General features: G+C 39.3%; 1 long non-coding RNA gene across 2 annotated transcripts; it reads left to right on the top strand.

The window, feature by feature from the left end:
• Positions 1–959: 959 nt before the first annotated feature.
• On the top strand, positions 960–4,382 carry LOC114773667 (uncharacterized). Of its 2 annotated transcripts, none has more exons than XR_003744411.1 (3): positions 960–1,113; positions 3,739–4,008; positions 4,169–4,382. It is a non-coding gene; the product is annotated as an uncharacterized LOC114773667 (long non-coding RNA). The 2 variants fall into 2 exon arrangements; XR_003744412.1 differs by lacking the exon at positions 960–1,113 and adding an exon at positions 2,870–2,925.
• Positions 4,383–15,055: the final 10,673 nt, after the last annotated feature.

Raw genomic sequence — 15,055 nt, 5'->3', positions numbered from 1 at the left:
TGTTTCTATCTGGTCCGGTTAGAGTGTGACACCTAATGAGCCACGCGTATTTTTCACATGTAAATGTGTGCGTTCATGACGGAAAGTAAGTGCTGAGGAGTGTTGTTCACACTCGTGTGTTCGATTCGTTTATCCTTTCATACTGTTTTATATGCAGAGAGAGAGTTTGTAATGTTTGGGAATTATTTAATTCTTATGCTAATTTCCGCCTGATATTAGCGCTAAGCTAACGGGGTTCAATAATTTTCCTGTGTTTTAGCTGCCTATATTTATATTCTAGGTAAAATGTTCTAGTGCTGGTTAGCTGCTTATGTAGGATTGCATTGTCTGTTTCATGTTAGATTACTGTAAGCAGTGTTATTAATCAGTGTTGTGTATCATATCATGTTCTGTGGAGTGTTTGCTTATGTATGCTTTCTCTGTTTCTTGTAGACCACACACACACACACAGACACACACAGACACACACATACTTCGTTAATAAATAAGATAATTGATAAGCTGGCCTCCAGGCTCCTGATTCTCTGACCGGAATTCTCTGACCGGTCTTAATTGTGCTGACTGTCTATGGAGCTAATATTATGACAAAACTATTTGAATGTGAATTGTGTAAATTTGAATTATCAAAACTGAATTTGAAATTATTTTACTTGAATATTAGAGCTAATATTATGACAAAACTATTTGAATGTGAATTGTGTAAATTTGAATTATCAAAACTGAATTTGAAATTATTTTACTTGAATATTAGAGCTAATATTATGACAAAACTATTTGAATGTGAATTGTGTAAATTTGAATTATTAAAATTGAATTTGAAATTATTTTACTTGAATATTAGAGCTAATATTATGACAAAACTATTTGAATGTGAATTGTGTAAATCTGAATTATCAAAATTCAATTCTCTAAATTCAATTTTCTAAAATTCAATTTTCTAAATTCAGTTTTCTAAAATTCAAACCCAGAAATTCAGATCGTACAGAAAGTAGGTCAGAGGTCATTCACAGGGAGGCGTAGATGATCTCCGAAAAGTCGAGCGAAGCATTTTGGCCAATTACAGAGCTGCTCAGGAGGTGACCATTCTTCTGCGTGATCATGAATCTCCCAGAGGTAAGGGATTTTTAAGCATTTATGGTTTATATTTATATATTGTGTTAGCGTTCCCAGCATGTGAAACATTATCTGAGCGGTCTCTGGTGTTTGTATATTTGATAAAAGGGATTAGCATACCACCGTGTCTATATAGAACGCGAACACGCCGCAATAACTTTAAGTGACAAAGCGGCCGTTGTAAAGAGCTTAGAATCCGTTTGCTGTTGGGAATTTCGCATTCAGTGTAGACATTATCCCTGATTTTAATCATCAGGTTCTACTGTCTTCTGTCATGACGCGTCACACCGCTCGTGTCCTGTCTAGACAAGGTGTAAACGTAATAACTCCAGGTACGGATTAAATAAACAGAATAGAATACAATAGAAAGCCTTTATTCAAATTCAAATTTTATTTGTCACATACACAGTCATACACGGTATGATGTGCAGTGAAATGCTTTCTGCAACTGCTACAGACCACAGTATTGTAAATGTTGCAAGTAAACAGTGAACCAATATGCAAATATTGCAAACATAACCAAGTATTACACTTTTACGTCTTTAACATAAAATATGTGTAACTGGTAGGGTGAAGGTGTGCAAATGAGTTACAGTTTTTACAATGTTTAAGAAAGAAGAAAGAGCCATAAAAGAAAGAGCAGTAAGGACCTAAAAAGCGCAGAGTGATTATGTGCAAAGTGATTATGTGCAAAGTGGTTTTGTGCAAAGTGGTTTTGTGCAAAAGAGTCCGGAGTGATTGGAGGTGAAAGTGCATGAGTTCTATGTACTGTTGTTGAGAGCTTGGACAGCCTGCGGGAAGAAGCTCCTCCTCATTCTCTCTGTGTTGGACTTCAGGGAGCGAAAGCGCTTCCCTGATCGCAGCAGAGAGAAGAGTCCATTGTTGGGGTGGGTGAGGTCCTTCACTATCTTCCTGGCCCTGGTACAGCACGGTTTGCTGTAGATAGATTGAAGGTCAGGGAGCCTTTTTACGGATGATTCGTTCGGCTGATCGAACCACCCTCTGTAGGGCTCGCCTGTCCTTCATGGTGCTGTTCCCGAACCAGGTTGAGATATTTCCCGTCAGGATGCTCTCTATGGTGCAGGAGTAGAAGTTCCTGAGCACCTTGGAGGGCAGTCTGAAGTCACTCAGGCGTCTGAGGTGGTAGAGACGCTGCCGGGCCTTTTTCACCACGGTGTTGATGTGACAGGACCATGACAGGTCCTGCGTGATGTTAACGCCGAGGTAACGGAAGCTGTCCACTCTCTCCACTGGGCTCCTGTTGATGACAGGGGTCTGGTAGGTCCTCTCCCGCTTTGTACTGAAGTCCACTATTAACTCCTTTGTCTTGCTGACGTTCAGGTGGAGATTGTTCCTCTGGCACCAGTTCGCCAGATTTCCAGCCTCATCCAGGTAGGCCGTTGCGTCATTGTCAGAGATCAGGCCCACCACGACAGTGTCGTCAGCAAACTTGATGATGGTGGTGGAGTTAGTAGTGGCTGTACAGTCATGGGTGTACAGAGAGTACAGCAGGGGGCTCAAAACACAGCCCTGGGGGGCTCCAGTGCTGAGAGTGATGGAGGCTGAGACATGTCCACCCATCCTTACTGCCTGTGGTCTCCCGGTTAGGAAGTTGGAGATCCACTGACAGAGAGATGATCTGAGTCCCAGGTGCTCCAGCTTGGTGGTGAGTGTTGAAGGGATTATTGTGTTAAATGCTGAACTGTAGTCAATGAAGAGCATTTTAACATAATTTCCCTTCCGAGTGTCCAGGTGGGTGAGTGCAGTATGGAGGAGATGTGATATGGCGTCATCCGTGGACCGGTTGGGACGGTATGCAAACCGCTATTTACCGTTATTTACCGTTATTTATTATTGCCATTATACACAGTACAATGAGCGCAATGTATAAGTGATGTACTAAAAACTATAACTACAGTACACATACAGACAAATAAATCAGATTAAACATACTTTGGTCCAAAGTGGCGAGCAGCATACAGTATGGTAGAGGTAGTATAGATAGCACAAGGGTATAATATAAATGCAATATTATACAAATATGACAGTTTTCAGTATGGAAACAGCTTTGGGGAAAAAAACTGTCCCTGAGTCTATTTGTTCTGTCAGGTATAGACCTATAGATTTTAATCTGCCTTCACTGGCTGGTGCTGCGCAACAGACGCGTTTTACAGTGTTACGCATTATAAACAATCACACACAATTCTTTTTTTATGAATGCAATGATCAATCAGGCATTTAGATGAGTCATGACTGAAACTTTTGCTGTTGCATGCTCGCTGCTCTCTAGCGAGTTGTCTCATCATAAACAACAAATTACAGATGTGTGCATACAGTGCAAGTGCACAGTAAATTGCACAGTGTAAACCACTTCAGTGATTATAATAGGAGTTTTTGAGAGTGGTTGAACTCAATGATAATGTTCTTTGATAATTATTTGCTCTCTTTCTGTACAATTAAATGGTTATAATTAGTAACTTACAAAAACATTTGTAAATGAAATCTAAGCAAACAGCACAAAGAAAGTATTATGTAGAGGACATGTCACCTTGTGCTTTATTCTCCAAATGCTTGTTTGAACGAACTGATTGCTTAGGACTTTTCTCGTAATGCCTTATGTTGTAGAATAGAGCGACTTTGGAGAGATGTGTGGACTGCAGTGACCAGCGTCTACTATGATGTACTACACTATCTTGAGGAAGCCAGCTACCTTCATACTGCAGACCAAACACATCTCTTCTGTTGCCACTACACATTTCTACCACGGCTGATCTGAGCATTTTCCGAGATGGTTGGGATAATCACCCTTCGAGAACAGAACACAACATGTCTCCAAACCAGCTCTGGGAATTGGGTCAAATTCATTATCCAGTTGATGATCCCCAAGATGAAGAGGTATTTTGTTAATGCTAATTTAAAGCCATGTTTACATTATTACAGGGGTTGTGAAAATTAAATGTTCCTTAACTGGTGTTTAAACACTTAGTATTTGGAACTATTACAGCTGAGATTATACACGATTTATACAGAAATATGTTGTTCTTTGTTTACACAGGAACTGAACATTGCTGTTCATTGATTGCCTCCTGGTGAAAGTGTTGGTGTTAATGTTCCTATTGTGGAATGTCCACTTACAGCAGAGCAGCTTGCAGCACTAAAGGACACAGTGGATCCAAGATCACCATCACAATCCCATGGGATAGACATTTACATGGCTGCAGTGCAGTTTTGCCAGTCACTTGAGTAATGACACATTGAGTAGACACATGGAGTTCTGGAACTGAATTTAAATTAATTTGACAGAAAAACTGTAACATTATTGCATGGAAGTTTCCAAAGTCTCAAAAATAAAACTGCAATACTACATGAACGTGTGCATAGATGAACTGCATCAAAATTATTGAACAACAAGTCCAAACAATGCAGGGCAAACTGTGGGACTGTAACTTCATTTGTAGACATGGTGTCTGTATTAGATTTCACATAACTCCTGAATATAACCGCAATTTACAGCAAGTTCTCTGTCTTGATCTTCCTTGTCCATCCTCAAATCCATGGTCATCAAGAGGGGCTTTCTCATCTCATGTTGGAGAATTATTTCCTTTGTGTATAAGGATGCTGCTTTATTTTTTATCTGGTTCAGTTTTCCAATCTGCAAAGAAAAAAAACAAAAACAAAGAAGCAACATGTTAACAGTTCAGCTGAAGCTAATTGTGTATTCTATTTCAGTTTTACATCTCAGAAATGTATTATGCTTATCAGTTCCAAAAAAAATGTAAAAATGCTTGTGGCATCATCTGCATTTAAATGATCACCGGTATGTGTCACAGACACAGAAACTCCAGATGTGGATGGTTCTTCCATAGACACATTAAACTCCAGAGGTTGCATGCTTACACTGTAATATACAAACTTAATTAACGTGCAATAACGGAACAAAATTCCTTTTTGAATAGATAACTTCAAGAGTTCTAAATGAATTGAACATTCATAATTTGAACATAAAACACAATATTCACAATTGTATAGTGAAGAAGTGAAGAAGACCTGTGGCAATCTTAACAGCACAAAGAAAGTACAAAAAACAACAATAAATTTTTTTTATTATAATAAGATTTACTGAAAATATGTTGTGCGATTTTCCTTACCTGTCACCTGTGCAAAAACTTGCATGAATCTTTATCACATCAAAAGGCATTTTCTTTTGACAAATGGGGCAAGTTTCCTAGAGGGAACAATATAAAAACAAAAACAATATAATGTAAATTATTTTCTTTCATGTTGTTTCAAGCATTTATTAGTTTTTTAATGTGGTTTTAAAATTATACATATGCAAAGAATGAGTGGAGTTACGTAAAGAACTCCTTTGAAACCCTGGGTTGCTGCTTTCAAATGCCCACTCTCATCGGGTGGGATAAGTGTAAGCTTCCGGGAGCCCCATCCACCTTAAGAAAAATTACACAAAATACAGAAAAACACAATGTATTATTGGATTTCATTCCTTTTATTTTGTTATGCCAGGATTCATGTTTTAAGCTTGACACAAAGGTATTTACTTACATAAAATATGAAATATGGTATTAGTGATAATGTAAAAATTCAGAAATGTATTTGATTTTACTTATTTATTTATTTTCATTGCAATGTATCACTATGTTCCTGATGATTACCTGAAGACTTATAGACAAGCCAACCCCCCTTTACATCCTGAAATCAGCTCCTTCAGTTGGGCACATACCTTACAATGTAAATAACACTGTCAGTATAGCAAACCATGTAAAAATTAAATGCCCAACAGTTACCAGTGCAACACTGGTACATAAAGCTTATAGTGTTACATTATAGCAATGTGCTTAAGAGCACCTTAGCACCCATGTTCCACATACAGAGTTACTAATGAATTAAGCTCTGTTACATTAGAAAAAGATCATTTTAAAAGATACAGGAGATACGTCACACATACTTACTTCATCATAAGTTGCATTTTCAACCATTTGCATTGTCCTTCACCCAACCCAGCTTGCATATGTACCAGTTGCTCACTCTCCTCAGGTGTTCGCTCATATTGGTGAGGAAGCAGATAAAAGTTAACAGGCAATATTTTTGCGGGTTTGCTAGGGGGCATTGACAGCATTCGCCTTTTACCCCGTCCTTTGCTGAAAAACCCGGGAAATGATCTGTTGGCAAAACAAAAACCAAAATAATAACCATCAAATAATATCATGATGGCTTATGTCAATATTAAAAAAAATGTGGTTGCAAAACCTGGTCATCTCAGTTTGAATGGTGGCCCTCTGCTGAACAGTGTGCTGCCTATGGAGGCTGAATTATGAAATTAATTTAATGAAAGTATTTTAATAAAACTATGTATGCACAAATACATATACATAACAGGGATTTCCTTTACCACACTATCCTTACTATCTATCCTTTCCACAATAATCAATAAAAATACACAAAAAAAACTGACTGGGACCAGCTGCACTGCTTGAGGTCAGCAAAGACAACAAGTGCCTGGCTGATCTGACAACTTCGCTGTCCTGTAAAAACAGTTTAAGCAAAATATATATATTTTTATATTTATTTTTATATATAGCTACAAACTAATGATGTGTATCTAAAAACAATATCGTTAGTAGGACATAAATTGAATTGGTTACTGAATCATTAAATAAGCCAATGATTCAGTAACCCGTTCATAAAGACAGTCACTTGCCTCGTTGCAGTAGTGTTGATATCTCGATCGGTGCATCTCTACTAATAACATTTATATATTTGTTTTATTTGTATGATATAAGCGAAAATGAACGATATAGCTACTTTAATCGTGCCTGCAAGCTACACATATATCTAAATGATTATTCACAATGTTAAAGTCTTCAACTCAAAACACAGCTTACAATCATCATCGAGTGACCTTATATCCAAGTTGGATCTGATGTGGATTCCAATCAAGGAAATAAATGAAGCACTAACGGAGTTATTGTATTAACACAGGACACGAGCGGTGTGACGCGTCATGACAGAAGACAGTAGAACCTGATGATTAAAATCAGGGATAATGTCTACACTGAATGCGAAATTCCCAACAGCAAACGGATTCCCTGTTCTATTTCTAAGCTCTTTACAACGGCCGCTTTGTCACTTAAAAGTTATTGCGGCGTGTTCGCGTTCTATATAGACACGGTGGTATGCTAATCCCTTTTATCAAATATACAAACACCAGAGACCGCTCAGATAATGTTTCACACGCTGGGAACGCTAACACAATATATAATTATAAACCATAAATGCTTAAAAATCACTTACCTCTGGGCGATTCATGATCACGCAGAAGAATGGTCACCTCCTGAGCAGCTCTGTAATTGACCAAAAGGCTTTGCTCGACTTTTCGGAGATCATCTACGCCTCCCTGTGAATGACCTCTGACCTACTTTCTGTACGATCTGAATTTCTGGGTTTGAATTTTAGAAAACTGAATTTAGAAAATTGAATTTTAGAAAATTGAATTTTAGAAAATTGAATTTAGAGAATTGAATTTTGATAATTCAGATTTACACAATTCACATTCAAATAGTTTTGTCATAATATTAGCTCTAATATTCAAGTAAAATAATTTCAAATTCAATTTTAATAATTCAAATTTACACAATTCATATTCAAATAGTTTTGTCATAATATTAGCTCTAATATTCAAGTAAAATAATTTCAAATTCAGTTTTGATAATTCAAATTTACACAATTCACATTCAAATAGTTTTGTCATAATATTAGCTCCTTTTAATTCAAATTTACACAATTCACATTAAAATAGTTTGGTCATAATATTAGCTCCATAACTGTCTGGTTCCAGTTCTGGATTTTACATGGTAAGTTGGAGAGTAACGGTGCCACGTCTGGGTGCAGCAGGAGCCGCACTCAGCCTGACAGCAGGGCTCTAACCATGGACAGGTGCTGCTGGGTAGGCATCCGTGGTTGGAGCCCTGTTAGAAGGAACCGACACTGATGCATCGATGTGGATCCTGAACTTTGATTTCAGTTCCTGGCAACCGCCACACGCCTGTTGGTTTGTTTTTCTTCGCTTCCTTTGTTTTGTCCCTCGTGCCTTTTTCTTTTGTGCGTATTAATAAATCCCATTTGCCCAGATGTCCCGTCTCTGCGCTTCCTTCCCCCGTCAGCCCGTGGTCGTGACAAACAGAGGTAAAATGTACAATGAGACAAGTTCTGACATTCAAACAAATCCTGTTCAATTTTCTGATATGTATTGTATTTCTTTTCATAAATTATTTGTTGTTCCGGCAGCTCAGGTGGCACTTTATTTTAAAAAGTCTATATTTGCCAGATCAAGTAAAGCATACATGTACATGTTTTTGGTGTTATGTTTTGGTGTTTAATTATCATTATATTCGTGCATTTTCTAAAGATTCTGTTTTTGAATAAAGGGTTGGAAATGAATGCTTTTATTTATTCATAATTTATAAAAAATAATCGACAGATTAATTGATTATTAAAATGATTGTTAGTAGCAGCCATGCTTCTTTATTATCGGAAGATACATCGAACATTAAGACTAACTGTGCTGTAAAACAAGTATTTGCTTTATTAGATATTTCTCCAGATTTATTTGTTTCAAAGCCAAATGGCGTATGATGTAAGCCAGGACTTTATTAGGCCTCAGACCAAGTGGTGATTATCACCATTTCACAGCCTCCCTGATCAATCTGGACAGCCTTGTTCTTGTACTGTTTTCTTTTCTCCACGTCTCCTTGTGAAGCTTCTCGAAGATGCTCCAGTGCTGCTCTCATGTCCACTGTCTGCTCGAGTTGCCCACACAGTTCCTTCTCCCTTCTGAGGAGGACCTTCAGGGCTTCCTCAATCTCCTGCCTCTTGCTTGTATTGTTTAAGTCCTGGAAACGTTTTTCCAGTTCGTTCCTGGTAGATGTTTCTTCAAGGAGCACTTTTTCAAGTTCTTCTCGTTCTCTGTGCTCATGGTCACGTTCGGCTGTCATCATCTCGAGTTCCTTTTTCATTTGCTGGAGCGTCTCCTCGTGGAGACTGTCTTTGCTCTCCAGCTGATGACGGAACTTTGTCTCTGTCTCCAGGAGAAGCCTCTCTGCCTCTTTCCTGCTTTCTCTTTTTGCTTCAAGCTCTTTTTCAGCTTTCTCTCTCCTGCTCTGCTCATCTGTCATTTGACTTCTCAGCGTTTCCTGCTCCTTCTTCTCGTTCTGCAGCGTCTCTTCATAAAGAGCCTGCATGCTCCCCAGCTGCGTATGGAGCTGTGTCTCCATCTCCATCTGCTTTCCAGTTTCTCTCACGTTACAGAAACACCTTTCTGCTTCTTCTCTGTTGTGTCTCTCCACGTTCAGCTGTGCTTCAAGCTCCTCACATTGCAGCCGTTCCAGATCTTGTTCTTCTCTCAGTCTTTCTTTTACTTCATTCTCAGCCTCCTGGATGGCAATTTGCCTCAGCTCTTCACGCCAAGCCAGGCTGTTCTGTGTCGTGTCACGAATAGCCATCTCCAGATTATTATTAGAGGCCATGAACATCTCCTCCACTTCTTTACGATGACCGGGATCCCTTTCCAGGAATGTCTCCATCACCGCCTCGAGTGTGCCGAGCTGTTCCCCGAACACCTCAACCTGACCCATCTGAGCTGATTTCAGATCGGTCATTTTGGGCTCAACGGAAACGTCCTTCTTGAAGAAGCGACGCTTGGTCCACCTAACAAACTTCTTCCACGCCTTCATTTCTCTACCTCTATACTGAACTCTTGTAAATCTGAAATGATTTAGTTCTTCACGGCTCACCTCTTAAATAGAGCGAAGCTGATGATGTCACTTTTTTTTCAGCCAATCAGATGGAGGAACAAGATCTTAAGAACATTGTGATTGGCTGGTTTCACTCAGCTGATTACGCTACAGAACAAGAGCTCAGAAACATTGTGATTGGCTGAAAAAAATGATATCAGCCAATCACATTAATTCTGGGCTCTTGTTCTTGCTGAAAAAAAAAGTGCCTCTCTGGACAGTGAATCAGGAGGAAACCCACACCGAGACAGAAGAACATGTAAACTCCACACACACAAGGTGCTGTCAACGCTATTTGTCCCAAATCAAATTACTGCCACTTTCACTTTTTAATCATTATTATTGGTGTGTTTTACCCTTGGCTAACACGCTCGCGTCTGAACCGGAAGAGCACAAAGTTCCAGGTTCAAACCCCACTTACTACCATCGTGTCCCTCTGTCCCCAGGGGGACTGTCCCCGTCACTACTGAATGTAAATGTGTTGTTACGGAACAAGTAAAATAATATAGTTGTATATATTCCAAGTGAAATATAGTACACAGTCAGTAAAAACATTTGTTTTGCACGTCATTAGTGTGAACATGGTCACGCCCCCTACACAAATGGGCCAATCGGATACCAGTACAACTTTGATTCTACATTTTATTATTAGATCATTTGTACCGTGATATAAAATTATTTTTAATGTTTGTCTTGTGTTTTAGACGTGTCAGAAAGACCCAGATTTGTTTAGTTGTTTCTATCTGGTCCGGTTAGAGTGTGACACCTAATGAGCCACGCGTATTTTTTACATGTAAATGTGTGCGTTCATGACGGAAAGTAAGTGCTGAGGAGTGTTGTTCACACTCGTGTGTTCGATTAGTTTATCCTTTCATACTGTTTTATATGCAGAGAGAGAGAGTTTGTAATGTTTGGGAATTATTTAATTCTTATGCTAATTTCCGCCTGCTATTAGCGCTAAGCTAACGGGGTTCAATAATTTTCCTGTGTTTTAGCTGCCTATATTTATATTCTAGGTAAAATGTTCTAGTGCTGGTTAGCTGCTTATGTAGGATTGTATTGTCTGTTTCATGTTAGATTACTGTAAGCAGTGTTATTAATCAGTGTTGTGTATCATATCATGTTCTGTGGAGTGTTTGCTTATGTATGCTTTCTCTGTTTCTTGTAGACCACACACACACACACACACACAGACACACACAGACACACACATACTTCGTTAATAAATAAGATAATTGATAAGCTGGCCTCCAGGCTCCTGATTCTCTGACCGGAATCAGATCCTATTGTCGCTTCACCAGTGTAACACGTCGTGGGAGTGGTAGAATCTACACGACAAGACGTGTGAAACTCAAGAAAGGCAAAGGAGATTTCATTCATTTTTTCTTTATAGATTCTTTATTTACCAAAATATCCTACTGTGTCTTCCTTTTACCTTCAGAGATGGAGGGACCAGGCGAGCAGTACTGGAGGCTCGTAGTATACCAGGTGCAGTGCAAGGTGTAATAAGGGTATTATAAATCATTATAAATCTGCTTGGCAGCAGAATCCCAGAATCTCTGTATTTAATCAGCTCAAGGTAATGTTGAGACGTGAGAGAAAGTCCAGATGCACACAAATAACTTGTGAAGCATAAGATTGACAGAGTGCTTGGTCTGAATTGTGCTGACTGTCTGGTTCCAGTTCTGGATTTTACATGGTAAGTTGGAGAGTAACGGTGCCACGTCTGGGTGCAGCAGGAGCCCCAGCTGGCAGCACTCAGCCTGACAGCAGGGCTCTAACCATAGACAGGTGCTGCTGGGTAGGCATCCGTGGTTGGAGCCCTGTTTGAAGGAACCGACACTGATGCATCGATGTGGATCCTGAACTTTGATTTCAGTTCCTGGCAACCACCACACGCCTGTTGGTTTGTTTTACTTTGCTTCCTTTGTTTTGTCCCTCGTGCCTTTTTCTTTTGTGCGTATTAATAAATCCCATTTGCCCAGATGTCCCGTCTCTGCGCTTCCTTCCCCCGTCAGCCCGTGGTCGTGACAAACAGAGGTAAAATGTACAATGAGACAAGTTCTGACATTCAAACAAATCCTGTTCAATTTTCTGATATGTATTGTATTTCTTTTCATAAATTATTTGTTGTTCCGGCAGCTCAGGTGGCACTTTATTTTAAAAAGTCTATATTCGCCAGATCAAGTAAAGCATACATGTGCATGTTTTTGGTGTTATGTTTTGGTGTTTAATTATCATTATATTTGTGCATTTTCTAAAGATTCTGTTTTTGAATAAAGGGTTGGAAATGAATGCTTTTATTTATTCATAATTTATAAAAAATAATCGACAGATTAATTGATTATTAAAATGATTGTTAGTAGCAGCCATGCTTCTTTATTATCGGAAGATACATCGAACATTAAGACTAACTGTGCTGTAAAACAAGTATTTGCTTTATTAGATATTTCTCCAGATTTATTTGTTTTAAAGCCAAATGGCGTATGATGTAAGCCAGGACTTTATTAGGCATCAGACCAAGTGATGATTATCACCATTTCACAGGGTGAAGAGCAGGAATCCACTGAAGATGCAGTGATTACTCTCATCGTTGTAAAGTCGCTGGTTTCCAGGAAGACGCAGGTTAACCCAGTCTCCCGCCTCCAGCTGCAGAGTCACGCCGCCGACCAGGTAGGAGACATGGTGGTCCATGTCGTACTCCCCCAGCAACATGATCCTCTGCTGGTTCCTGTACAGCGCTGTGTATGTACAAATAAACCGATCTTTCATCACGATTACAATATGTATTCAGTATATAGCAATAAGACTTTGGTCTCCACTGATGTTAGTCTGGTCTTCAGTCCTCCAATCTCTGCATTCAGAGCAGAAAATATTAAAACCACAGTCAGTTCCTACGTGAGCTTTACTAGAACCAGTGGACTTCTCCGTCTCCTTTTTGCATTTCTGCTTATTCTACAACACAAATTCATAAATATCTGAACAGAATGAAGACCCCCACTACGCTGGTACGTAAACTTGGTTAATGAGTTCATCACATGATACCTGAGTTCTTCTGCTGCAGATCTTCTACTTGGTTCTTGACAGCTTTCAGCTCTGCTGCTTGTTCTGATGTAGGTGGAACGCAAAAAATGAGCCAAATCTTCACCAAGAAAATATGATTAGAGATCATTTCAATCCAGCACCTGCATTCTGATGAGTCAGGTTCTCCACGTTCTGCTCATTGTCATCCATTTGGATCTTTAGAGCCGTCAGCTCTGCCACAAGTGCTGCAATAATGAAGGAATAATTCAGTACTTTATGGTAGATTATGGTATGGCTTATTTCTATAGGAGATTAAAGAGTTTTTATGACAGGATGGTCGCATATAACAGTTAATTTATATGGCTGTATATGGCAGTTTATGGCGGTATATAATAATTTATGGATGATTATGGTTGCATATAACAGTTAATTTATATGGCTGTATATAATAGTTTATGGCGGTATATGAATGTACATGACTGTATGTATGGATGTATAACAATGTATATTGATGAGATGTCGCTGGTTGTTCCCATGCTCAGAATTACTGTAAAAAATTAAATGGTCACTCTTGTAAGCAGCTTGGATGTGAACGTTGGACTGTCTGTTCTGCATTACCTGCATTTTCCATCTTCAGATTCTCCAGGTCTTTCTGTACGTCTGACAGGACAGCATCTTGCGCTTATATACAAAATAATACAGATGTCTGTTATTCTAAATTATATCTACTCATGCACTCTATTACATGTAGAGAATTGAATTAATGTACTGTTATTATAACCTAAACTAATCATAACCAATGAATAATAATTTACTGTTTATGTTATTTATACAGTAATTACATGGAATTAATACTATGTGTGATTAAATAATACTATTTGTATAGTATATTTTACACTATAATATTTGTCAAATGTCATTTATGCACCTGCATTCTCCTTCTTCATGTTCTCCACTTCATCCTTCATGGTCTTTATCTCCACATCTTGAGCTAAATAATGTAATAATGTAAATGTAAATGAGCTAAATACCAACATTAAAGTCTGTGAATGATGTTCATACTGTTCTCAGTGTTGTTGAATTAATATTGCACATTTAGAAGATGTGATTACCAGCGTTTTCTCTCTCCAGAACTTCCAGCCTCAGATCCAGCACCATGTCTTCAGGGTCCTTTAGGTTGGTCTTCACGTTCTCCAACTGGACTTCCTGAGCCAGCATCGTGTCCCGCAGGTAGCGGACCATGTTCCTCAGGTACTGCAGCTCAGCGTTGATGTCCTGCACAGGAATTTCTTTTTTTGTATTTAGAGGGTTGCTCTGGTTGTTCAGAGAAAGAGCTCTAAATGTGGAGAACAGCAGGAACAGCAAGGAGATGATGACCCTCATCTTCAACACAATCAGGTCAGCTTTCCACTCATCTAGACTCTACTCCGTCTTGGCCCCTCAGTTGTGGAATGAACTTCCCCTTTAGGTCAGATCAGCTCAGTCACTGAGCACCTTCAAACGGCAGCTCAAGACCTTCATTCTTTAGAGAAGATTTAGACGAACTTGTTTTTTTATTCTCTCTGTTCTAGTTTCTATACAGAAGTCAGACGAGAAGAAGGTTACAAGTTCATCTAAATCTTCTCTAAAGAGGAAGGTCTTGAGCTGCCGTGTGAAGGTGCTCAGTGACTGAGCTGGAAGTTCATTCCACCACCGAGGGGCCAAGACGGAGAAGAGTCTAGATGAGCGTCTTCCTTTTACCTTCAGAGATGGAGGGACCAGGCGAGCAGTACTGGAGGCTCTGAGTATACGAGGTGCAGTGCGAGGTGTAATAAGGGCTGTGAGGTAGGATGGTGCTACTCCATGTTTGGCTTTGTAGGCCAGCATCAGTATTTAGAACCTGATGCGTGCAGCTACTGGGAGCCGGTGGAGGGAACGTAGCAGAGGGGCGGTGTGGAGAACTTGGGAAGGTTGAACATCAGTCGTGCTGCTGCGTCCTGTATGAGTTGTAGAGGTCGGATGGTACATAGAGGTAGATTCTTGTTTACTGTCACTTTCACTTTTTAATCATTATTATTGGTGTGTTTTACACTTGGCCAACACACTCGCGTCTGAACCAGAAGAGCACCAAG

This window comes from Denticeps clupeoides, unplaced genomic scaffold, assembly GCF_900700375.1.
Source record: "Denticeps clupeoides unplaced genomic scaffold, fDenClu1.1, whole genome shotgun sequence".
Taxonomy (NCBI): domain Eukaryota; kingdom Metazoa; phylum Chordata; class Actinopteri; order Clupeiformes; family Denticipitidae; genus Denticeps; species Denticeps clupeoides.
Note: the sequence above shows the minus strand (reverse complement) of the source record. Positions and strands in the feature narration are given on the sequence as shown.